Raw genomic sequence first — 26,181 nt, 5'->3', positions numbered from 1 at the left:
TCTCTCGGAAGGAAAAAAAATGTGTTTTTTTTTTCACTTGCGAAAGCACAACCATGCCTCTCGCGGAAACAAAACTGTGCCTCTCGCGAAAGAAAAAAAAAGAAAAAAATGTGTTTTTTCCGTTTCCGAGAGGCACGACCGTGCCTCTTGTGAAAGCACAACCGCGCAATTGCCGAAACAAAACCATGCCTCTCGCGGAAGGAAAAAAACAGAAAACGTATTTTTTTTCATTTCCGAAAGGAACGACCGTGGCCCTCGCAAAAGCATAACCATGCCTCTCTTAGAAGAAAAACCGTGTCTCTCGCGGGAAAAAACTATCCATTTTTTTCTGTTTTCGGGAGGCACGGCCGTGACTCTCCCGAAAGCAAAACCGTGCCTCTCGTTGAAGCAAAACCGTGACTCTCACAAAAGAAAAAAAATAAAGAAAACACGTTTTTTCGCGCAATTGTTATTTCAAAAGTTAAGGAAGACCAGTAAAAAACCGAAACATCGAAAAAACAAAAAAAATGTTTAAAAAGCCAAAAACGCGTGCGAAAAAAAGTCCGGAGGGAGCGCCCAGAGCGCGACATGTGGCGGAGGGCTGAGAGCGCGCCAAGTGGCGCTGATCGTTGTGAGCCTCCCGAAGGAGAGACCTCCTATATTGCGTGTGGGGCGCCCCCAGTCGCCGTAGCGCGCACCCCCCCCCCCCCCCCCCGCCCCCGCTCACCTAGTTGGGCCGGCCCATGCGCTGGGCGGGCGCCCCCGATTTATTTTGTTTTTGTTTTTTACTTTTCTTTGTTTATTTTCTGTTTTTATTTATTCTATATTAAAATAATTCATGATTGCATCTAAAACTCAAAATATTGTGAATTGGCATAAAAACAGTTCTTGAATTCAAAAAATATTTGCAAATCAAAAGAATGAACTTTTTTTAATTTTAGCGTACATTTTTTACAATGATGAACAATTTTTTAATTTCATGAACAAAATTTGAAATCAATGAACAAATTTTGAGTTTGACGAACATGTTTTGAAAATGATGAACAAAATTTTAGTTTAATGAACATTGTTTTAGGTTGGTGAACAATTTTTGCATTTTGGTGAACATTTTTTAAATCCGATAAACAAAAAGTTCAATTGGATGAACATTTCTTGAAAATGATGAACAAAATTTGAATTTAATGAACAATTTTTAAATTTTGGTGAACATTTTTAAATCCCATGAACAAAAAAGTTCAATTCGATGAACATTTTATAAAATGACGAACAAAATTTGAGTTTAATGAAACAATTTTTTAGGTCGGTGAACAAATTTTGAATTTTGGTGAATAGTTTTTAAATCCGATAAAAAAGTGCAATTTGATGAACATTTTTTGAAAATGATGAACAAAATTTGAATTTAATGAACTTTTTTTTAAACAGTGAACAATTTTGTAATTTTGGTGAACATTTTTTAAATGCGATGAACAAAAAAGTTGAATTTGATAACATTTTGAAAATGATGAAAAAAATTCAATTTAATGAACTTTTTTAGGTCAGTGAACAAATTTTGAATTTTTGTGAACACTTTTTAAATCCGGCGAACAGAAAAGTTTAATTTGATGAACATTTTTTAATTGTTGAACATTTTTTAAAAATGATGAAAAAATTGAATTCGATGAATGAAAAAGTGTTTTGTTAATTTGAAAAGAAAATTTGCAAGAAAAAGTGTAAAAGTAAAGAGGAAAGAAGAAGGAAACCAGAAAAAAAGGAAAGGAGAAAGGAAAAAACGAAAAAATGAAAAAAGAAGAAAGGAAAATGGGGGACCTCAGGCCCCACATGGGTCGGCCCAGAAGGAGCGCGGTTAGCTAGGGGTGTACGCGCCACAGTGGTAGGGGGCGCCCTATGCGCCATATAGGATCGCACCCCGAAGGAGTGCTCGTTAACTAGTTGCTCTCGCGACTCGGGTTGTCAGACCACTCTAATCCTCCAGCCGAATGGGCCACAAAACGTTTCCCGAACAGGGCCACAAAAAAGCTGGCGGCAGAGGAGTTTGGATAGTCATGGCCGCCGCTCCTTCACCGCCACCGTCGCCTCAGGCCTTAACCCTAGACTTTGCAGGCACCGCGGTCGATCGTCCACCTTCGCCTATCCCGCCATTGCCCTCTCTCAGCTACTACCTCCTGGTGGAGTAGGCTGAGAAGGTGGAGCGCGCTGAAGCTGATGGGAGCAAACAAGACATGAAGAAAGAAAAGAAGAAAGGGAAGGAGAAGAAGGAAAAGAAAGAGGCTGGGCTGGGTCGGCAGAAGAAGGTGTTTTATACAAATGTTGGTAAGGAGCCGGCCGAAAATTCGGGCTTGACGCGGTAAATTCCTGTTCGGAGCGTGGCGATCGGGCAGATGCAGAAAATCTTAAGAAATACAGGAAGAAAAAGGAGAAAAAGAAAGACAAAGGAAGGGATTGAAGGAGGGAAAAGGGCAAAGAAAATGCAGCTCGGTCAAAGAACAAGGGTAGGCGGGTGATATTTGCAGATTTAGTGGAGGTTTTTAGCATCAAAGGTGGTGATGATGAAAAGGGTGGAAGCAGTGGTGGATCTAAACTTGTACATGGACAACGGGTTACCCTGGAAGAAGACGCCACCCTCATGGAAGCTATAAGGGATTATGCAGAGATGAAGCAGCTGGGAGAGGAAGGCTTAGAGATGACTAGCTTAACCTGCAGGGCACGCCGCGCCTGTCTGTATGTCGTGATAGAATCATGAAACATTATTATAAGCTAAAGAAAATATATGTGATGGCTTCAAGCGTGTTGTATGCTATTACATGAAGAAAAGCACATTGATGCATACACAGAAAAGGTGATATAAGAGCTCAAGATGGGAAAGGAAGTACATTTATTACAACCATGCATGACACGTGTTGACAAGCAAAATGACACACATTTATACACTTCTAATAAAATGTACATATTAAAACCGTGTATAGTCCGCTCTACATAGCCATGTCCGTGCCACGGCACGCCGCGCCTGCTGATATGTTGTGTGAGAAAATCTGTATACCATGGTATAAAACTTTATTTGATAATTATCTGATTAACTACTCAATTGTTGCATGTTCACTTTTTTTTATATTGTAGTGTGTGTATAAACATCATATTGGTACGAATGTTAAAATCTTCAAACATTATCTAGACACTACATAAAGTTTTGTATGTGTGGATAGAAAGAGCGTTGATTATTTGGCTAATTGGTTTGTTGTGTTCTCCAAGAGTTTTTCGGGTTCATGTAAGTTTAACTGTATGTTTTTTGTCACAGTGTGTTTGGTTTTCATCTTCATGTGTTTGGTATTAACTCATGTTTTTTATTTTGTTTGGTTCGATTATAGTTTTGTTAATTTCATGTGAGATGGATGATGTGTGTGTCTTTATAGTAAAGATACAATCGGTTATGCATCAATAATGCCATGTCTTTTAGGACTCAACCACTCGAAAAGTTGGCCTCAAGTACCTAGCAAAAACTTCTACTTTTCATCCAAAATGGAGAGTAGCATTCTCTTTGTTCTCCAAAGAAAGCACATCCCGAGCTCTTCTGTTCTTCCACCGATTTTGAAGAGAACAAGAAAAGGCAGGCCTTAATTTGAGAGCCAAGAGGTGCATGCTCAATCAAATCTTAGGCGAATAGTACATAAATATATGAATAGAGACCCTCGTTGAAATGTCATCCTAAAACAATAAAAAACTTGAGACTATCTTTTCTGATGGCAAATTCTGCTTGCACCGAATTTCCATATATATGTAGGGAACAGTTCTGAAGAAAAACCATACACCATTAGCAAAAAACAAATATATAGTGATGAACCATCTATTTTGTGAACAAAGTATGTGTTTTCTGCACCTGAAGCTTGAATGCTATAATCATTAATGTCTATGACGTGGTTGTTATAGAGGTGACCAAGTGAGGCTTGAGCGACACTTTTCTCGGATTCATCCAGTATTGTTGTTTGCACTGCCGGTGAACATCGATTTGTTGAGTTCACGGATGCCTGGTTGCTTTCCTAGTAATAGTATCAATGATTATCCATGCTTGAACAATGTTGTGTTGTCTGTTCCAGTGGCCATATCGGTAATCTTGTAGCTGTGCTGTTAAAGCCAGTGCTATACAGGAACGTAAATTCTTTTTTGTTAGTTGGGACATAAAGGATGGAAAGTATCACCACATGACCACCTAGAAAAAATGAGAGAAGAAATGTATTATTACTACTTTTCTTGTGGCACTGGCTTAGCCTTCTTTTTTTATCTTTGCTCGTGCCTTAAATGGCAAAGCAGTCAGCAAATCAGAACCACCTAAAACAACAGCAGTCGCCAGAGGCAGCTATGAAAACGGTGGTCGACTTAAAACAGATAACAACCAAATGACACCGCAGACCACCGTGGATAACAACACCAAAGTAGCAAAACACCAGTTCAAAAAAAAAGGTACCAAAACACAACATGTCCACGGTAAAACATTCCTTTTACTAAGAAGAAACGGCTACGAAGAAACATGTCGAACACCATGTCAAATCCCCACATCCAACACACATGAATAAAAAAATAGAACCGCTTAACATAATCAGCCGGAGCACTAATCTTAGCAAATAACTTGCTAGTCACCCATCATAGACACATCCGTTCCTATTCTCACGCACGTAGTCAAATAGTCTACCCAGATACCCAAAACTGACCAGAAAAACAGTTCGCTACGCGCACACATGCAATATTATGTTGGAGGAAGCCAGGCTAACAGTCTAACCAAATTGACTCAATTTAGCTACCATTGTATTCCCTCCGTTCCAAAATATAAGAAGATTTCACCAAGTGACTACATACGTAGCAAAATGAGTGAATCTACATTCTAAAATATGTCCATATACATTCGTATGTTGTATTCCATTTAAAATGTCTAAAAAGACTTATATTTAGGAACGGAGGGAGTAGCAGTGAGTATGGATAGGAGGTTAGACATGGGCGCGTACGTGCGGAATGTGTCAACAACGATGATGGCGTACTTTTTTTAGGGGAATGATGGCGTACTTGAGTCTCTTCTTAGAGCGGCCAACACGGCGACCCCGGGAAGTAGGAGTAGAGGTTCGTTCAGTGGACCGCCGTCTTTGGCCATCTTCTCCATGACGGAAGTGTCGTTGATGATATCCTCGACGCTGCAACATGGGACCATCATCTTGGTGACGGTGGTTGCGGTCAGCTAACCGGTGACCTCCAGGCCGAAGTTCTGCTGGTGGATTCTAGTGGCCAGCTCCATGCCTGAGCTAGCCCTTGAGCTTTTCATGAAAAGGAGCTGCCGCTCCTCCCCAAACTGGCAGCCAGAGACCTCTTGCACTTTGCTGCGTGTTTTTGTCTGCGCAGACAAAAACACAACCAACACCACAAGTGCATGATTCGGTCTATGCATACATGTAAAAGATCACGTATCTAGTTTACAACAGAAACCCTATATAGCAAAGTAAATGCTCAAAAGTAAAAGAAAGACAGAAAAAAGGGGCTGTCCATAAACTATCAGGAGAACGCTGGCGCCGGCTGCGCCAAAAATCTGCTCCATGGTATGGAGCGCGCGCCCGCGGTGCCTATGTGGATTTCCTTGATGCTCGTCAGCAGCGTCATGACGACCTTGAAGTTCTAGTTGCACCCGTGCACGCTCTGGACGCGCGACAACATCTCCGTTGGACAGCCCCACCTTCTGCATGTGCGACGTGATGGTCGAGTGCATGGCATCCTCCATCGGAGTGGCCGAATCCGAGCTAGAGATCGGCATCTGCTCGACTGCTCCAACCTCAGCATGCCCGGCCTCGCAGAGACCAGCATCTCTGCCCCCTCGCGGCGAGCTCGGACAGACTCGAGAACCTGGACATGCTGGCCATCCACATGGTGTTGCTCTCCGGCATGATCTTGCCGGAGCTCGGCGAGTTCCTTGCGTCGCAACAGGTCGTGTCTATCCTACACATCTACGCATCCGCCTGCAACCGGTTCCTCAGCTTGCTGAGGCGTGCTCTCACGGCCTCCGCGTGCAAGCACACTGAGCCCTGCCAACGCCCACCGCGCATGGTAGACCTGCAAGCCACCTGCCTCGTGCTCGCCGCCTCAGAGTCGTGTGTGCCCTGCGCTGGCCGTCACCATGACTGTCAGCACCATCGCGTTCGGCCCCACTGGCCGGAGGCCTCCCCATATGTCGTCGTCATGCCCTGCAACCGTCGTTCCTTCTGCCTCAGATCCACGCCCAGGCGAAGGAGAAGACGCACACAAGACGAAGAAGGGAAGAGGGCCTCGCCGAGAAATCCACCTTACCTGAACTTCAGCTCATCCGAAGGCCTCGCCGATCAGCCGCATATAAAGTCGTTGAGAACCACATCACGTGCTGGGGGTCGGATGCAACTTGCTGCCTGACAGTGCCTGCTCCGTCGCCCCGGCCGCCGACGATGGCATGAACGCCGACGGTGCAGAAAGGCATGGAATGCTGCATGTCGCAGGCCATGAAACGCAACTTGAGGAAATCCTGTATCTGTAGTCTGATGGCAACTCTACATCGAGCTATGGAGAAGGCACCAGTGATACACAACCCACATGGCAATGAGTAACAACGGGGGCCATCATATTTATAGTAACTGTAGGGCGGCAAGAAAACATTATTAAAAAGAAGGCGCACAACCATCCCGGACGATCTAGACGGGCAGCACCAGAAAGCGGCGGCAATCAACTAATCCAAAACCTAGACAGGCACATACGTGGGAACCTCCCATTAGGACAGCAAATCCAAAGAAGAGAAGCTCATCAAACCGAACAGCATCACCGTGTAGCACGCACGCACACACGTGTTTGCAGAAGAACATGAAGAAAAATACAACAGGCAGCCAAGCGGTGGCCTAGCCTAGACCTAACAATGAAAAGCGGCACCGGTCAGGACAATCAAAGCCCAAGTCAACAACTATAGCTAGCCTAGACCAACGATGGGAAGCGGCACTGTTCAGGAAAGAACCAAAGCCCAAGTCAACCAATGGTGGCCCACAAACACACACATATTTGCTAGCCGCACAACAAACTCCAACACACGTTAGGAAAAATTTAGCAGAAAGTTTTACATCCACATTAGATTTCTACCCCATGCCATACCAAAGTAATGCACGTGGCTGCAGTCCATAGGCCACCCAGTCCCCATCCGCCAAGCGGCAAAACATGGGGATGAAAAGCTCCCCGGATATAGGGGTTTCGGTATTCGTTGCTGTAGAAAATACCCAGAGCTGAAGGGTTGCTGGAGTGATATAGGGAAATCGTCACCCCATAGACCCCACGAGGCAATTTACAAGCGAGCATGTATATTACTCAAGGTGAGTGACGAACGTAAATGGACACAGGAAGAATATCACAAGATTCGACAGTTTGTCGGAAAAAATGGCACGGATTGGAAGACATTGTCAGAGGAACTTGGAAAGAGTGAGATCCATGTAAAAGATAGAGAAAAGTATATTTTTCATCCCTCAATTCTTGACGGAGTCTAGATTTGGTCCATCAACTTCAAAACCGGATAACTTGCATCCTTAGCTTCTAAAACCGGACAAGATTCATCCCTGGTCACGATTTTGCCCGGTTTTGCTGATGTCCTATCCCGGTTTTGACCGTTCCGACTCGAATTTGCCTACTTCTTCCAAGTCCGCGTACCGTTTTCAAATTTGGTTTCTTTTTTCAAATACATGAACCTTTTTAAAATTTGTGTAATTTTTTTTAAATCTACATACTTTTTCGAAGTTCATGTACTTTTTCAAATATGCGCATTTTTTTACAGTTCATGTAGTTTTTTGAAGTTCATTTAACTTTTTAAAATCGATGTACCTTTTCATATTCGAGTACATTTTTTGGATGGAGTTCATGAATTTGAAAATTTTACGCGAACTTGAAAAAAGTACGCGGATATGGACTTTTTTTACGCAAAAATATGTGGATTTCAAAAATTATGTCGACTTGAAAGAAGTACGTGAATTTCAAACAAAGTTCATGGATTATATGCGGACTTTGAAAAGCACGTGGATTTGAAATAAGCATGCGAATTTCAAAAATAGTTCATGGCTTTGAAAAATACTTGTATTTGATAAAATTACACAAATTTGGGAAAAATACAGGGATTTGAAAAAAGTATGTAAATATTAAAAAATCAAGGATTTGAAAAAAAGTATACAAATTTCAAAATAGTTCGCTGATTTGAAAAAGTATGTTTATTTTTGGAAAAAATACGCGATCTTGAAAAAACTGCGCGGATTTTAAAAGTGTATGTGAATTTCAAAATGTTCACGGATATAAAAAAACTTACACGAATATGAGTGAGCACTGGTGAAAACCGTGGTGGGTCAGTAGCAAAACCGGTGAAAACTGAGTCCAAGGACGAACCTTGTCCGGTTTCGGTAGTTGGGGGTGCAAATTGTTCGGTTTTGAAGTTGAGGGACCAAATCTAGACTCTACTAAGAGTTGAGTGACGAAAAGTATACTTCTCTAAAAGATACTGGGAGAAGAATAAAGCCTAATGTCGGGTATATACCCCGCGGTATGACCCGGCCGGAAGTATGACCCGGCCAGACTTGGCGCTTCACCATGACCCGCCAGAAGACTGGCGACTCACGGGTCTGGCGGCTCACTGTCAGACGACTCACGAGCCTGACGACTCACGGATGACCCCGACGGCGGGTCAGATAGAAGACTAGGCCCAAGGCCCAGAAGGCCGGCTCATGTGATGATGGGTCGGCTTAAGAAGAAAGGGATGACAAATATTTCCTTTACAAGGAAGTAAGACCCGGACTTGTAATTAACTTGTAAGAGAAGATAGACTAGTCCTAGTCCTACTAGGACTCCACATGTAACCCGCCCCTCTAACTTATATAAGGAGGGGCAGGGCACCCCAAAGAGGGACAGGCAACAAGAAACAATCTCTAGGGCTAGACACCGAGAGCCGGTTCCCGGCGACTCTCCCGTGATCATAATGAGACCTAACCTCAAACAGCATGTAGGGTTGTTACCGGATGATGTTTCCCGGGGCCCGAAGCTGTCTAAACCCTTGTCTTGTGCATTGATCCGCCCTGCGTCTCTCATCCCAATCAACCCCTCTCAAGCTACTACATAGATGCGCTGGCCTCACGACTAAGTCCTTACACCTAGGACATCTGACGTGTTAATTCCACGACAGTTGGCGCCCACCGTGGGGCCTGCGCACGGTGGTGTTGAGTTCTTGAAGGGATTTCTCTAAAAGGATTGAGAAGTTTGCAATTTTCCGGATGAAAAAGAAGTCGGCGCAGAAGACAACATCATCAACAAACAGTCAAAGCGACGTATACACGATTTAAAAATCAAAGGAGAAATTAGGGTCGTGTTTATGCGTCGGCGCACACCACCAGATGATCCGTCGGGGCTGGATTAATTTCCGTTGTCGTTGAGGGTCGAAATCTTGCATCTGAAATCAATCGATACGACGTGCAACTTGCGGAGACCGAAAGACTTTGACGGTTCTGTCGTCCGTGTCCAAACCCAACTCGGAGCATCACTATTGCATGGCGTGGCACCCTAGGCTTGCTGCCAACTTTTTAAAAGGACCAAGTGCTACTAGTACAAGTTGGATCTGAGAAACAATCATCCGGGCGCTCGCATCAAGTCCTAAGGCGTATCAGTGTACGCTGTTGCTGCTACTTCCACGAGCATGGAGCAAAGATCGAAGGAAAGGTACTACTTCAAGTAGTAGTGCACGTGAAGCAGATACGTCAAATCAGTCATTGTCACTACTTTTTCTAGCCTGAAGCCCGAGTCAAATCCAAAGAGCCCCCAAGCGCTTCCACTAGTGCTGTAAAAAAGGATAGTACTGTTTGAGTACTAGTAGATCGGAAAAAGAACAAGGAAATTACTGGATTGGCTGGCTACAATTGCGTGAACGCGTAAAAAAAATCCACAATTCGGAGAAGGACTTGGCCATCGCTCGCGAGCGTCTCTGTTGCCACTGGCCGCAGACTGGACCGACACATTACCTTGTCAGCCATTACCCACACGGCCTCCCACACAGGCGTCTCCCCCGCCCTGCCCCTCCTTAGTCCGCGCGAATCAGGTGTTATTTCTCCTATGCATTTTTCTTAATATACTTTAATTGCTATGAGCACAACTACTCTGCTCTACGGTATTTTCATATGCAGGAGAATCATTCATACAAAGTGGTGTTATGCCACGGAGGCACGTTCGGCGGTACCACGCGGCTTCACGGACTGGCGTGTCATGATCCGGATTACATCAATGCGCCGGCCGACTTGCCCGTCCGCACCGCCTTACAACGCCGCGGACGACTTGCCCGTCCGCCCTCGCGGCCGGTTCACGCGTCCGCGCCGGCTTACAACGCGGAGGACAACTTGCTCGTCCGCACCGGCTCACAAACACCGTGGCCGGTTTATCTGTCTGCTCCCACGGCCGATTCACCTGTGAAAGGTTCCAGTTTCACTTAGTGATCATCAACTTCATGGCGGATTATTTTCGGCCTAAACACATCAGGTGATATCCATCTAAATATATTTTTAGTACATATTATTTTTATCAAAGAATAGTTTATGTTTGCCTTGGTCTGCAATATTGCTTATACAGGGCAATTATTTATGACAAAAAGTGATATTATACTGCGGAGATGGAGGCACGCCAACATCTTTTGGCACAGGTGGTCTTCGTTATTCAACGGACCCTCGCACCGGCTTACAACGCCGTGGCCGTCTCTCGCGACCGCGCCGGCTTACCGCGCCGTGGCCGTCTCTCGCGACCACGCCAGCTTACAACAAGGAGGACAACTCACCCGTCCGCACCGGTTTACAACGCCACGGCCGACTCATCTGTCTGTGCCGCCTCTGATGTTACGATCGTCTTTACCGTCCGTCTCTCGCGGCCTGATCTACATCAACACACCAGGCCGCACTTGGCTGGATGAGTTGTTTATTGATTATGAGCAAGTCACTACTTGGGAAGCCCGGTTTTCTTCCAACAAACTGGAGGCAAATTATCATATATTATCAGTCGTCGTCTGCACTGGATGGTTCAATGGGCAGGTGCACGAGTCGCCGTCACTACAGTTTGGTTAAACTTCAAACAACCAGTTGGAAGGAACCATTGGCCGAGTTGCTGACACGGCTCATACGGGATCATTTATAACCCGCCGCAGTCACCTTAACCTTCTGTGGATACACATCGTGTTATCAACACCAATGATATACAAGTTATGCCGGTTTATACCACGGTTAAATATGGAGAATCTCAAGCCAACTCCTCGAGTCATCTTGAGACTCGGGGGCTACAGTGACATGACTCGGGAACCCCGGGTCGTTGGAGGGAATGATAACCCGGTTCCGGAGGCTGCTACCATATTGATGAAACTTTAAAGGCCGTCAGAAAATTGCCGGTTCAAATAAAGATTCCGGTTTAAAATCCGGTTCAAGAGATATCTTTCTCCCGCAAAGTTTTGAAGCTCTCAAATCCGGTTCAATCGTCCGGCTCAAGGTAAATTTGTATCTTATAAAGCTTTGAAGCTCTTAATATCCGGTTTACAAATTTCCGGTTCAAAAAGAGGTTATCTCTCGCAAAGTTCGAGTTCTCAGTAAAAATTAAAGGGACCAAAGAGAGTCTGTTACAAAGCACAACTCAAATATAGGTACCCTGCTTTAATGACCATTGGGAGCTGATCGTATTTGAATTTAGCTTAACCCTTTTGGTGTGACCCTGATCGTATTCGAATCAGAGTCGTTAAATATTCTCATGATCACCAGGGGGCTTCCTGTTCAAACATAGGTCGTATTCGAACCAAAGAGAACATAGCTGTCGATACCCTTTTGATCGGCACACTGCCGAGCTCATTGGGGAGTTTCTTGGTCATATTTGAACCATAGCTCAACCCCCTTTGGGAACCGACGTGGATCGTATTCGAATCAGCGTCGTTAAACAACTCTCAAGGTCATTTGGGGGCTTCCTGTTCAAACATAGGTCGTATTCGAACCAAAGAGAACATAGCTGTCGGTACCCTCTTGATCGGCAACGCCAAAGCCACTGGGGGCTATATGATCGTATTCGAATCTTAGCTTAACCCCTTTGGGATGGTTTTCTGATCGTATTCGAATCAGAAGCCTCAAAATTTTTCGAAGTCTCTTTTTCAAACAATTTTTGGATTTTATTTGAAGCTCTTTTTTCATATCTGAAGTGTATATGAGTGGTTGCTATTTAACCCGGCTTGATTTTCGATGATAAATCGCCAGCTTATGACAATCATCATCTATGTGAAAGCATTGGCTTCTAAGGATCGGGTTATCACCCTTACTGCACAGGTCATGTAAACCGGCAGTACAAATTCAATATCACAGTGGTTATATGTGAGATATTATGACCCGCCCTGCGGTAAACCGCCAAGGGATCTTGTGATCTACTTGTGTGCAGGATAAGACTACATTTGGGTGGTTACCCGCCCTGGCTTTTGACGTTAAGTCGCCAGGGCATATGTTGTTTAAACTCTGTGCAGGATTTGCAGAACTATGACTTATATAAATACTTCAGTCCAAGCTCATCACTGAAATTGGTGTCTCAAAAGGGTTATCAATTATTGGTTTTCTCAAGGGCTATAGGCCACCGGGTCACAAAAATTCTGGCTTACAATGAAGGCGCATTAAGTCGTCATTGGCCAAGAGCCGCCAGCCAACATGGCTGGATTTCTATTGTGATTATCAATAACCAGTGTTATGATTGAGGTTTTCAAAGTCGCTTTAGCGCAACGGCTATTATTTTTATCAATGGGCATGATTTATTTTACAATGGAGGAAATAGTCCCAAGTCGCTGCAGGCTTACGACCCGGCACTTGGGGGCTACATTGTTCAACTCGAGATTACATCGAATATACAAGTCCCATGTCACTGCCAGCATGCACCATGGCACTTGGGGGCTAATGCAAATCATTTTTTGCTCACCTCATTGAAGACCCGACTCATCACATCGTAATGAGCCGGCCCTTGGGGACTACCAATTGCTCCTGTCAAACAATTCAAGACAATTCTAGGATGACCCGGCTACACTACTATGACTATAGCCAACTCATGGGGGCTACACAACTGGATTTTATTTAAAGCCATGGTGATAAGTCCCGGCTTATTCATGCTGATTAAACCGGCCCTTGGGGGCTACAGATAATATGGATATAAGGGAGAAATATCTTCAAATTCTCAGTTTTGAGTAAATCAGATTGACCTGGTGTCTGCAAAAATCATAAACCGGCGTCGGTGACAATTATGACTTGGCATCATCTATTTATAACCCGGCAATTTTGGTACTCATAGACCGGCAAGTTTTATATCTTTAAGCCGGCTGAATATAAGTTGAATATTTGAAGACCAATATTTTTGTCAAGTCAGAGCATTGAAAGCCGACTCAAGTGGATTATCTCTTACAATATTTCTCAACAAGAGACCAATGTCAGCAAATTGACTCTGAAGCTGGCCTATTGACCCGGATTTTTTCAAAGGAAGTATCTGGATTTTTTGCATTTGCAAAATTTGAACATATCTGCTAAAAAGATTTGCTATGAGATTACGGATACATATCAAGAAGGAAGATGATAAAGACTTAAGGATGATCAAGTGCCGGCTTACAAAGAATATTTAACCTGGAACACAACCTGTCAAATTTGTTCTTGTGTTTATATTGCAGATTAGTTTAACATGGATGAATCCAAATTAAACTGGGGGCTAATGTCGGGGATATACCCCGCGGTATGACCCGGCCGGACTTGGCGCTTCACCATGACCCGCCAGAAGACTGGCGACTCACAGGTCTGGCGGCTCACTGTCAGACGACTCACGAGCCTGACGACTCACGGATGACCCCGACGGCGGGTCAGATAGAAGACTAGGCCCAAGGCCCAGAAGGCCGGCTCGTGTGATGATGGGTCGGCTTAAGAAGAAAGGGATGACAAATATTTCCTTTACAAGGAAGTAAGACCCGGACTTGTAATTAACTTGTAAGAGAAGATAGACTAGTCCTAGTCCTACTAGGACTCCACATGTAACCCGCCCCTCTAACTTATATAAGGAGGGGCAGGGCACCCCAAAGAGGGACATGCAACAAGAAACAATCTCTAGGGCTAGACACCGAGAGCCGGTTCCCGGCGACTCTCCCGTGATCATAATGAGACCTAACCTCAAACAGCATGTAGGGTTGTTACCGGATGATGTTTCTCGGGGCCCGAAGCTGTCTAAACCCTTGTCTTGTGCATTGATCCGCCCTGCGTCTCTCATCCCAATCAACCCCTCTCAAGCTACTACATAGATGCGCTGGCCTCACGACTAAGTCCTTACACCTAGGACATCTGACGTGTTAATTTCACGACAGTTGGCGCCCACCATGGGGCCTGCGCACGGTGGTGTTGAGTTCTTGAAGGGATTTCTCTAAAAGGATTGAGAAGTTTGCAATTTTCCGGATGAAAAAGAAGTCGGCGCAGAAGACAACATCATCAACAAACAGTCAAAGCGACGTATACACGATTTAAAAATCAAAGGAGAAATTAGGGTCGTGTTTATGCGTCGGCGCACACCACCAGATGATCCGTCTGGGCTGGATTAATTTCCGTTGTCGTTGAGGGTCGAAATCTTGCATCTGAAATCAATCGATACGACGTGCAACTTGCGGAGACCGAAAGACTTTGACGGTTCTGTCGTCCGTGTCCAAACCCAACTCGGAGCATCACTATTGCATGGCGTGGCACCCTAGGCTTGCTGCCAACTTTTTAAAAGGACCAAGTGCTACTAGTACAAGTTGGATCTGAGAAACAATCATCCGGGCGCTCGCATCAAGTCCTAAGGCGTATCAGTGTACGCTGTTGCTGCTACTTCCACAAGCATGGAGCAAAGATCGAAGGAAAGGTACTACTTCAAGTAGTAGTGCACGTGAAGCAGATACGTCAAATCAGTCATTGTCACTACTTTTTCTAGCCTGAAGCCCGAGTCAAATCCAAAGAGCCCCCAAGCGCTTCCACTAGTGCTGTAAAAAAGGATAGTACTGTTTGAGTACTAGTAGACCGGGAAAAGAACAAGGAAATTATTGGATTGGCTGGCTACAATTGCGTGAACGCGTAAAAAAAATCCACAATTCGGAGAAGGACTTGGCCATCGCTCGCGAGCGTCTCTGTTGCCACTGGCCGCAGACTGGACCGACACATTACCTTGTCAGCCATTACCCACACGGCCTCCCACACAGGCGTCTCCCCCGCCCTGCCCCTCCTTAGTCCGCGCGAATCAGGTGTTATTTCTCCTATGCATTTTTCTTAATATACTTTAATTGCTATGAGCACAACTACTCTGCTCTACGGTATTTTCATATGCAGGAGAATCATTCATACAAAGTGGTGTTATGCCACGGAGGCACGTTCGGCGGTACCACGCGGCTTCACGGACTGGCGTGTCATGATCCGGATTACATCAATGCGCCGGCCGACTTGCCCGTCCGCACCGCCTTACAACGCCGCGGACGACTTGCCCGTCCGCCCTCGCGGCCGGTTCACGCGTCCGCGCCGGCTTACAACGCGGAGGACAACTTGCTCGTCCGCACCGGCTCACAAACACCGTGGCCGGTTTATCTGTCTGCTCCCACGGCCGATTCACCTGTGAAAGATTCCAGTTTCACTTAGTGATCATCAACTTCATGGCGGATTATTTTCGGCCTAAACACATCAGGTGATATCCATCTAAAATATATTTTTAGTACATATTATTTTTATCAAAGAATAGTTTATGTTTGCCTTGGTCTGCAATATTGCTTATACAGGGCAATTATTTATGACAAAAAGTGATATTATGCTGCGGAGATGGAGGCACGCCAACATCTTTTGGCACAGGTGGTCTTCGTTATTCAACGGACCCTCGCACCGGCTTACAACGCCGTGGCCGTCTCTCGCGATCGCGCCGGCTTACCGCGCCGTGGCCGTCTCTCGCGACCACGCCAGCTTACAACAAGGAGGACAACTCACCCGTCCGCACCGGTTTACAACGCCACGGCCGACTCATCTGTCTGTGCCGCCTCTGATGTTACGATCGTCTTTACCGTCCGTCTCTCGCGGCCTGATCTACATCAACACACCAGGCCGCACTTGGCTGGATGAGTTGTTTATTGATTATGAGCAAGTCACTACTTGGGAAGCCCGGTTTTCTTCCAACAAACTGGAGGCAAATTATCATATATTATCAGTCGTCGTCTGCACTGGATGGTTCAATGGGCAGGTGCACGAGTCGCCGTCACTACAGTTTGGTTAAACTTCAAACAACCAGTTGGAAGGAACCATTGGCCGAGTTGCTGACACGGCTCATACGGGATCATTTATAACCCGCCGCAGTCACCTTAACCTTCTGTGGATACACATCGTGTTATCAACACCAATGATATACAAGTTATGCCGGTTTATACCACGGTTAAATATGGAGAATCTCAAGCCAACTCCTCGAGTCATCTTGAGACTCGGGGGCTACAGTGACATGACTCGGGAACCCCGGGTCGTTGGAGGGAATGATAACCCGGTTCCGGAGGCTGCTACCATATTGATGAAACTTTAAAGGCCGTCAGAAAATTGCCGGTTCAAATAAAGATTCCGGTTTAAAATCCGGTTCAAGAGATATCTTTCTCCCGCAAAGTTTTGAAGCTCTCAAATCCGGTTCAATCGTCCGGCTCAAGGTAAATTTGTATCTTATAAAGCTTTGAAGCTCTTAATATCCGGTTTACAAATTTACGGTTCAAAAAGAGGTTATCTCTCGCAAAGTTCGAGTTCTCAGTAAAAATTAAAGGGACCAAAGAGAGTCTGTTACAAAGCACAACTCAAATATAGGTACCCTGCTTTAATGACCATTGGGAGCTAATCGTATTTGAATTTAGCTTAACCCTTTTGGTGTGACCCTGATCGTATTAGAATCAGAGTCGTTAAATATTCTCATGATCACCAGGGGGCTTCCTGTTCAAACATAGGTCGTATTCGAACCAAAGAGAACATAGCTGTCGATACCCTTTTGATCGGCACACTGCCGAGCTCATTGGGGAGTTTCTTGGTCATATTTGAACCATAGCTCAACCCCCTTTGGGAACCGACGTGGATCGTATTCGAATCAGCGTCGTTAAACAACTCTCAAGGTCATTTGGGGGCTTCCTGTTCAAACATAGGTCGTATTCGAACCAAAGAGAACATAGCTGTCGGTACCCTCTTGATCGGCAACGCCAAAGCCACTGGGGGCTATATGATCGTATTCGAATCTTAGCTTAACCCCTTTGGGATGGTTTTCTGATCGTATTCGAATCAGAAGCCTCAAAATTTTTCGAAGTCTCTTTTTCAAACAATTTTTGGATTTTATTTGAAGCTCTTTTTTCATATCTGAAGTGTATATGAGTGGTTGCTATTTAACCCGGCTTGATTTTCGATGATAAATCGCCAGCTTATGACAATCATCATCTATGTGAAAGCATTGGCTTCTAAGGATCGGGTTATCACCCTTACTGCACAGGTCATGTAAACCGGCAGTACAAATTCAATATCACAGTGGTTATATGTGAGATATTATGACCCGCCCTGCGGTAAACCGCCAAGGGATCTTGTGATCTACTTGTGTGCAGGATAAGACTACATTTGGGTGGTTACCCGCCCTGGCTTTTGACGTTAAGTCGCCAGGGCATATGTTGTTTAAACTCTGTGCAGGATTTGCAGAACTATGACTTATATAAATACTTCAGTCCAAGCTCATCACTGAAATTGGTGTCTCAAAAGGGTTATCAATTATTGGTTTTCTCAAGGGCTATAGGCCACCGGGTCACAAAAATTCTGGCTTACAATGAAGGCGCATTAAGTCGTCATTGGCCAAGAGCCGCCAGCCAACATGGCTGGATTTCTATTGTGATTATCAATAACCAGTGTTATGATTGAGGTTTTCAAAGTCGCTTTAGCGCAACGGCTATTATTTTTATCAATGGGCATGATTTATTTTACAATGGAGGAAATAGTCCCAAGTCGCTGCAGGCTTACGACCCGGCACTTGGGGGCTACATTGTTCAACTCGAGATTACATCGAATATACAAGTCCCATGTCACTGCCAGCATGCACCATGGCACTTGGGGGCTAATGCAAATCATTTTTTGCTCACCTCATTGAAGACCCGACTCATCACATCGTAATGAGCCGGCCCTTGGGGACTACCAATTGCTCCTGTCAAACAATTCAAGACAATTCTAGGATGACCCGGCTACACTACTATGACTATAGCCAACTCATGGGGGCTACACAACTGGATTTTATTTAAAGCCATGGTGATAAGTCCCGGCTTATTCATGCTGATTAAACCGGCCCTTGGGGGCTACAGATAATATGGATATAAGGGAGAAATATCTTCAAATTCTCAGTTTTGAGTAAATCAGATTGACCTGGTGTCTGCAAAAATCATAAACCGGCGTCGGTGACAATTATGACTTGGCATCATCTATTTATAACCCGGCAATTTTGGTACTCATAGACCGGCAAGTTTTATATCTTTAAGCCGGCTGAATATAAGTTGAATATTTGAAGACCAATATTTTTGTCAAGTCAGAGCATTGAAAGCCGACTCAAGTGGATTATCTCTTACAATATTTCTCAACAAGAGACCAATGTCAGCAAATTGACTCTGAAGCTGGCCTATTGACCCGGATTTTTTCAAAGGAAGTATCTGGATTTTTTGCATTGGCAAAATTTGAACATATCTGCTAAAAAGATTTGCTATGAGATTACGGATACATATCAAGAAGGAAGATGATAAAGACTTAAGGATGATCAAGTGCCGGCTTACAAAGAATATTTAACCTGGAACACAACCTGTCAAATTTGTTCTTGTGTTTATATTGCAGATTAGTTTAACATGGATGAATCCAAATTAAACTGGGGGCTAATGTCGGGGATATACCCCGCGGTATGACCCGGCCGGAAGTATGACCCGGCCGGACTTGGCGCTTCACCATGACCCGCCAGAAGACTGGCGACTCACAGGTCTGGCGGCTCACTGTCAGACGACTCACGAGCCTGACGACTCACGGATGACCCCGACGGCGGGTCAGATAGAAGACTAGGCCCAAGGCCCAGAAGGCCGGCTCGTGTGATGATGGGTCGGCTTAAGAAGAAAGGGATGACAAATATTTCCTTTACAAGGAAGTAAGACCCGGACTTGTAATTAACTTGTAAGAGAAGATAGACTAGTCCTAGTCCTACTAGGACTCCACATGTAACCCGCCCCTCTAACTTATATAAGGAGGGGCAGGGCACCCCAAAGAGGGACATGCAACAAGAAACAATCTCTAGGGCTAGACACCGAGAGCCGGTTCCCGGCGACTCTCCCGTGATCATAATGAGACCTAACCTCAAACAGCATGTAGGGTTGTTACCGGATGATGTTTCCCGGGGCCCGAAGCTGTCTAAACCCTTGTCTTGTGCATTGATCCGCCCTGCGTCTCTCATCCCAATCAACCCCTCTCAAGCTACTACATAGATGCGCTGGCCTCACGACTAAGTCCTTACACCTAGGACATCTGACGTGTTAATTTCACGACAGTTGGCGCCCACCGTGGGGCCTGCGCACGGTGGTGTTGAGTTCTTGAAGGGATTTCTCTAAAAGGATTGAGAAGTTTGCAATTTTCCGGATGAAAAAGAAGTCGGCGCAGAAGACAACATCATCAACAAACAGTCAAAGCGACGTATACACGATTTAAAAATCAAAGGAGAAATTAGGGTCGTGTTTATGCGTCGGCGCACACCACCAGATGATCCGTCGGGGCTGGATTAATTTCCGTTGTCGTTGAGGGTCGAAATCTTGCATCTGAAATCAATCGATACGACGTGCAACTTGCGGAGACCGAAAGACTTTGACGGTTCTGTCGTCCGTGTCCAAACCCAACTCGGAGCATCACTATTGCATGGCGTGGCACCCTAGGCTTGCTGCCAACTTTTTAAAAGGACCAAGTGCTACTAGTACAAGTTGGATCTGAGAAACAATCATCCGGGCGCTCGCATCAAGTCCTAAGGCGTATCAGTGTACGCTGTTGCTGCTACTTCCACGAGCATGGAGCAAAGATCGAAGGAAAGGTACTACTTCAAGTAGTAGTGCACGTGAAGCAGATACGTCAAATCAGTCATTGTCACTACTTTTTCTAGCCTGAAGCCCGAGTCAAATCCAAAGAGCCCCCAAGCGCTTCCACTAGTGCTGTAAAAAAGGATAGTACTGTTTGAGTACTAGTAGACCGGGAAAAGAACAAGGAAATTATTGGATTGGCTGGCTACAATTGCGTGAACGCGTAAAAAAAATCCACAATTCGGAGAAGGACTTGGCCATCGCTCGCGAGCGTCTCTGTTGCCACTGGCCGCAGACTGGACCGACACATTACCTTGTCAGCCATTACCCACACGGCCTCCCACACAGGCGTCTCCCCCGCCCTGCCCCTCCTTAGTCCGCGCGAATCAGGTGTTATTTCTCCTATGCATTTTTCTTAATATACTTTAATTGCTATGAGCACAACTACTCTGCTCTACGGTATTTTCATATGCAGGAGAATCATTCATACAAAGTGGTGTTATGCCACGGAGGCACGTTCGGCGGTACCACGCGGCTTCACGGACTGGCGTGTCATGATCCGGATTACATCAATGCGCCGGCCGACTTGCCCGTCCGCACCGCCTTACAACGCCGCGGACGACTTGCCCGTCCGCCCTCGCGGCCGGTTCACGCGTCCGCGCCGGCTTACAACGTGGAGGACAACTTGCTCGTCCGCACCGGCTCACAAACACCGTGGCCGGTTTATCTGTCTGCTCCCACGGCCGATTCACCTGTGAAAGGTTCCAGTTTCACTTAGTGATCATCAACTTCATGGCGGATTATTTTCGGCCTAAACACATCAGGTGATATCCATCTAAAATATATTTTTAGTACATATTATTTTTATCAAAGAATAGTTTATGTTTGCCTTGGTCTGCAATATTGCTTATACAGGGCAATTATTTATGACAAAAAGTGATATTATACTGCGGAGATGGAGGCACGCCAACATCTTTTGGCACAGGTGGTCTTCGTTATTCAACGGACCCTCGCACCGGCTTACAACGCCGTGGCCGTCTCTCGCGATCGCGCCGGCTTACCGCGCCGTGGCCGTCTCTCGCGACCACGCCAGCTTACAACAAGGAGGACAACTCACCCGTCCGCACCGGTTTACAACGCCACGGCCGACTCATCTGTCTGTGCCGCCTCTGATGTTACGATCGTCTTTACCGTCCGTCTCTCGCGGCCTGATCTACATCAACACACCAGGCCGCACTTGGCTGGATGAGTTGTTTATTGATTATGAGCAAGTCACTACTTGGGAAGCCCGGTTTTCTTCCAACAAACTGGAGGCAAATTATCATATATTATCAGTCGTCGTCTGCACTGGATGGTTCAATGGGCAGGTGCACGAGTCGCCGTCACTACAGTTTGGTTAAACTTCAAACAACCAGTTGGAAGGAACCATTGGCCGAGTTGCTGACACGGCTCATACGGGATCATTTATAACCCGCCGCAGTCACCTTAACCTTCTGTGGATACACATCGTGTTATCAACACCAATGATATACAAGTTATGCCGGTTTATACCACGGTTAAATATGGAGAATCTCAAGCCAACTCCTCGAGTCATCTTGAGACTCGGGGGCTACAGTGACATGACTCGGGAACCCCGGGTCGTTGGAGGGAATGATAACCCGGTTCCGGAGGCTGCTACCATATTGATGAAACTTTAAAGGCCGTCAGAAAATTGCCGGTTCAAATAAAGATTCTGGTTTAAAATCCGGTTCAAGAGATATCTTTCTCCCGCAAAGTTTTGAAGCTCTCAAATCCGGTTCAATCGTCCGGCTCAAGGTAAATTTGTATCTTATAAAGCTTTGAAGCTCTTAATATCCGGTTTACAAATTTACGGTTCAAAAAGAGGTTATCTCTCGCAAAGTTCGAGTTCTCAGTAAAAATTAAAGGGACCAAAGAGAGTCTGTTACAAAGCACAACTCAAATATAGGTACCCTGCTTTAATGACCATTGGGAGCTAATCGTATTTGAATTTAGCTTAACCCTTTTGGTGTGACCCTGATCGTATTCGAATCAGAGTCGTTAAATATTCTCATGATCACCAGGGGGCTTCCTGTTCAAACATAGGTCGTATTCGAACCAAAGAGAACATAGCTGTCGATACCCTTTTGATCGGCACACTGCCGAGCTCATTGGGGAGTTTCTTGGTCATATTTGAACCATAGCTCAACCCCCTTTGGGAACCGACGTGGATCGTATTCGAATCAGCGTCGTTAAACAACTCTCAAGGTCATTTGGGGGCTTCCTGTTCAAACATAGGTCGTATTCGAACCAAAGAGAACATAGCTGTCGGTACCCTCTTGATCGGCAACGCCAAAGCCACTGGGGGCTATATGATCGTATTCGAATCTTAGCTTAACCCCTTTGGGATGGTTTTCTGATCGTATTCGAATCAGAAGCCTCAAAATTTTTCGAAGTCTCTTTTTGCAAACAATTTTTGGATTTTATTTGAAGCTCTTTTTTCATATCTGAAGTGTATATGAGTGGTTGCTATTTAACCCGGCTTGATTTTCGATGATAAATCGCCAGCTTATGACAATCATCATCTATGTGAAAGCATTGGCTTCTAAGGATCGGGTTATCACCCTTACTGCACAGGTCATGTAAACCGGCAGTACAAATTCAATATCACAGTGGTTATATGTGAGATATTATGACCCGCCCTGCGGTAAACCGCCAAGGGATCTTGTGATCTACTTGTGTGCAGGATAAGACTACATTTGGGTGGTTACCCGCCCTGGCTTTTGACGTTAAGTCGCCAGGGCATATGTTGTTTAAACTCTGTGCAGGATTTGCAGAACTATGACTTATATAAATACTTCAGTCCAAGCTCATCACTGAAATTGGTGTCTCAAAAGGGTTATCAATTATTGGTTTTCTCAAGGGCTATAGGCCACCGGGTCACAAAAATTCTGGCTTACAATGAAGGCGCATTAAGTCGTCATTGGCCAAGAGCCGCCAGCCAACATGGCTGGATTTCTATTGTGATTATCAATAACCAGTGTTATGATTGAGGTTTTCAAAGTCGCTTTAGCGCAACGGCTATTATTTTTATCAATGGGCATGATTTATTTTACAATGGAGGAAATAGTCCCAAGTCGCTGCAGGCTTACGACCCGGCACTTGGGGGCTACATTGTTCAACTCGAGATTACATCGAATATACAAGTCCCATGTCACTGCCAGCATGCACCATGGCACTTGGGGGCTAATGCAAATCATTTTTTGCTCACCTCATTGAAGACCCGACTCATCACATCGTAATGAGCCGGCCCTTGGGGACTACCAATTGCTCCTGTCAAACAATTCAAGACAATTCTAGGATGACCCGGCTACACTACTATGACTATAGCCAACTCATGGGGGCTACACAACTGGATTTTATTTAAAGCCATGGTGATAAGTCCCGGCTTATTCATGCTGATTAAACCGGCCCTTGGGGGCTACAGATAATATGGATATAAGGGAGAAATATCTTCAAATTCTCAGTTTTGAGTAAATCAGATTGACCTGGTGTCTGCAAAAATCATAAACCGGCGTCGGTGACAATTATGACTTGGCATCATCTATTTATAACCCGGCAATTTTGGTACTCATAGACCGGCAAGTTTTATATCTTTAAGCCGGCTGAATATAAGTTGAATATTTGAAGACCAATATTTTTGTCAAGTCAGAGCATTGAAAGCCGACTCAAGTGGATTATCTCTTACAATATTTCTCAACAAGAGACCAATGTCAGCAAATTGACTCTGAAGCTGGCCTATTGACCCGGATTTTTTCAAAGGAAGTATCTGGATTTTTTGCATTGGCAAAATTTGAACATATCTGCTAAAAAGATTTGCTATGAGATTACGGATACATATCAAGAAGGAAGATGATAAAGACTTAAGGATGATCAAGTGCCGGCTTACAAAGAATATTTAACCTGGAACACAACCTGTCAAATTTGTTCTTGTGTTTATATTGCAGATTAGTTTAACATGGATGAATCCAAATTAAACTGGGGGCTAATGTCGGGGATATACCCCGCGGTATGACCCGGCCGGAAGTATGACCCGGCCGGACTTGGCGCTTCACCATGACCCGCCAGAAGACTGGCGACTCACAGGTCTGGCGGCTCACTGTCAGACGACTCACGAGCCTGACGACTCACGGATGACCCCGACGGCGGGTCAGATAGAAGACTAGGCCCAAGGCCCAGAAGGCCGGCTCGTGTGATAATGGGTCGGCTTAAGAAGAAAGGGATGACAAATATTTCCTTTACAAGGAAGTAAGACCCGGACTTGTAATTAACTTGTAAGAGAAGATAGACTAGTCCTAGTCCTACTAGGACTCCACATGTAACCCGCCCCTCTAACTTATATAAGGAGGGGCAGGGCACCCCAAAGAGGGACATGCAACAAGAAACAATCTCTAGGGCTAGACACCGAGAGCCGGTTCCCGGCGACTCTCCCGTGATCATAATGAGACCTAACCTCAAACAGCATGTAGGGTTGTTACCGGATGATGTTTCCCGGGGCCCGAAGCTGTCTAAACCCTTGTCTTGTGCATTGATCCGCCCTGCGTCTCTCATCCCAATCAACCCCTCTCAAGCTACTACATAGATGCGCTGGCCTCACGACTAAGTCCTTACACCTAGGACATATGACGTGTTAATTCCACGACACCTAAGAACTTGAGAAAAGGGCGATGGACCCAGGATGAGCACCAAAACTAGTTTGATTTGGTGAACGTTGACCTGCGTCTGAAAGCCCATCAGGAGAAAAATCCTGGGCATCGTAAGCCAAGAGATAACAAGGATTTTTATTTTTAGTTTAGAGTACACTTATGTACTTGCAATCATCTTTTTATTTTAGAGTACACTTATGTACTTGCAATAATGCAATCTACTGCTGTGCGTGGGAAATTATGTACTAACATGTTCTTTTTTTTAGGGGGCTATCATGTTGTTTCTTACTAAGGCAATATGGGCGCTATCCACAATGTTCTCTTGTCGAGTTATATTATCTCGAAGGGCCAGAGGCCGATCTTTATTAGAAGAAGAAAGCAGTACAACACCACAAGCAGTCCAGGAGGTCTGGGCCTGCCGGCAGTTGATCAGAGAATACAAGTGCCGAAGAGTGCGCTGGCTAAGTAACTAAATCAGCCACACATCCGGCCGATCTCCACATTCCAATGTCCTCTCTGATAAGATCTAAGACCCTCTCAATATTACAAGCAGTGTGTTGAAAAATTCTCGCATTCCGCTCTTTCCAGATCCTCCAATGAATAAGACTGGCGATAGTGTCAAAGTTCCGGCGCGCTTGCTTAGGAATTGTCCTCCTTGCCGCCATCCACCAGTCTTCAGTGATGTCGAAGCTGCTGTCCGGGATGGGGAAATCCACTGTAGACCATTGTTTAAAGAGGTTCCAAAGCTGCTGAGTAAATCCGCAGTGAACAAATAGGTGTGCGCAGTTCTCCGGCCGCGCTGAAGAAAGTGGGCAGTCCCGATTGGACGGCCATCCTCGTTTCTGAAGGTTGTCTGCCGTAAGGCACTTCTTATGTATGACAAGCCACATGAAGAACTTGCAACGTGGGGGTGCTTTGGATTTCCATAAGGGTTTGTAACAAGCAAACCTGATTCCAGCCATGAAAAACATCTTATAAGCACTGCTGACTGTGAATTGGTGGTGCTCTGTCCTCCTCCACTCGAGTCGATCCTGAGCCTCCGAATCGAGTACAGCAGCATGTGCCATGTCCCAGACCCATAAGTATTGCGCCAAGGCTTCGACTGTTAAGCCGCCTTTGATGTCCTTAATCCATCTTCGATTGTGCAGCGCATCCCGGACTGACAGCTTGGAATCTTTCACAAATGAAAACAAGGCTGGTGCCAACGAGGCAATGCTACGCCCTTCCGGTGTCCAATTGTCAGTCCAAAACCTGGCAGTGTCGCCTCTCCCCAGTATCACTCGACCTGCAGCCGCAAGAATAGCGGAGGCATCTTTGTCTTGCCGATCTGGAAATATCTGCCACAGACGTTTTTCAGCATCCCATCTTAGC

At 45.4% G+C, this 26,181-nt stretch overlaps 1 long non-coding RNA gene and 1 pseudogene across 1 annotated transcript; one reads left to right on the top strand and one right to left on the bottom strand.

Moving 5' to 3' along the window:
* Positions 1-2,198: 2,198 nt before the first annotated feature.
* Positions 2,199-24,955, top strand: LOC123120482 (uncharacterized; annotated as a pseudogene).
* On the bottom strand, positions 5,480-6,573 carry LOC123124624 (uncharacterized). Its single transcript, XR_006461172.1, has 2 exons — positions 6,295-6,573; positions 5,480-6,191 (listed from the first exon to the last, which is right to left on the bottom strand). It is a non-coding gene; the product is annotated as an uncharacterized lncRNA (long non-coding RNA).
* Positions 24,956-26,181: the final 1,226 nt, after the last annotated feature.

This window comes from Triticum aestivum, chromosome 5D (assembly GCF_018294505.1).
Source record: "Triticum aestivum cultivar Chinese Spring chromosome 5D, IWGSC CS RefSeq v2.1, whole genome shotgun sequence".
NCBI lineage: Eukaryota > Viridiplantae > Streptophyta > Magnoliopsida > Poales > Poaceae > Triticum > Triticum aestivum.
Note: the sequence above shows the minus strand (reverse complement) of the source record. Positions and strands in the feature narration are given on the sequence as shown.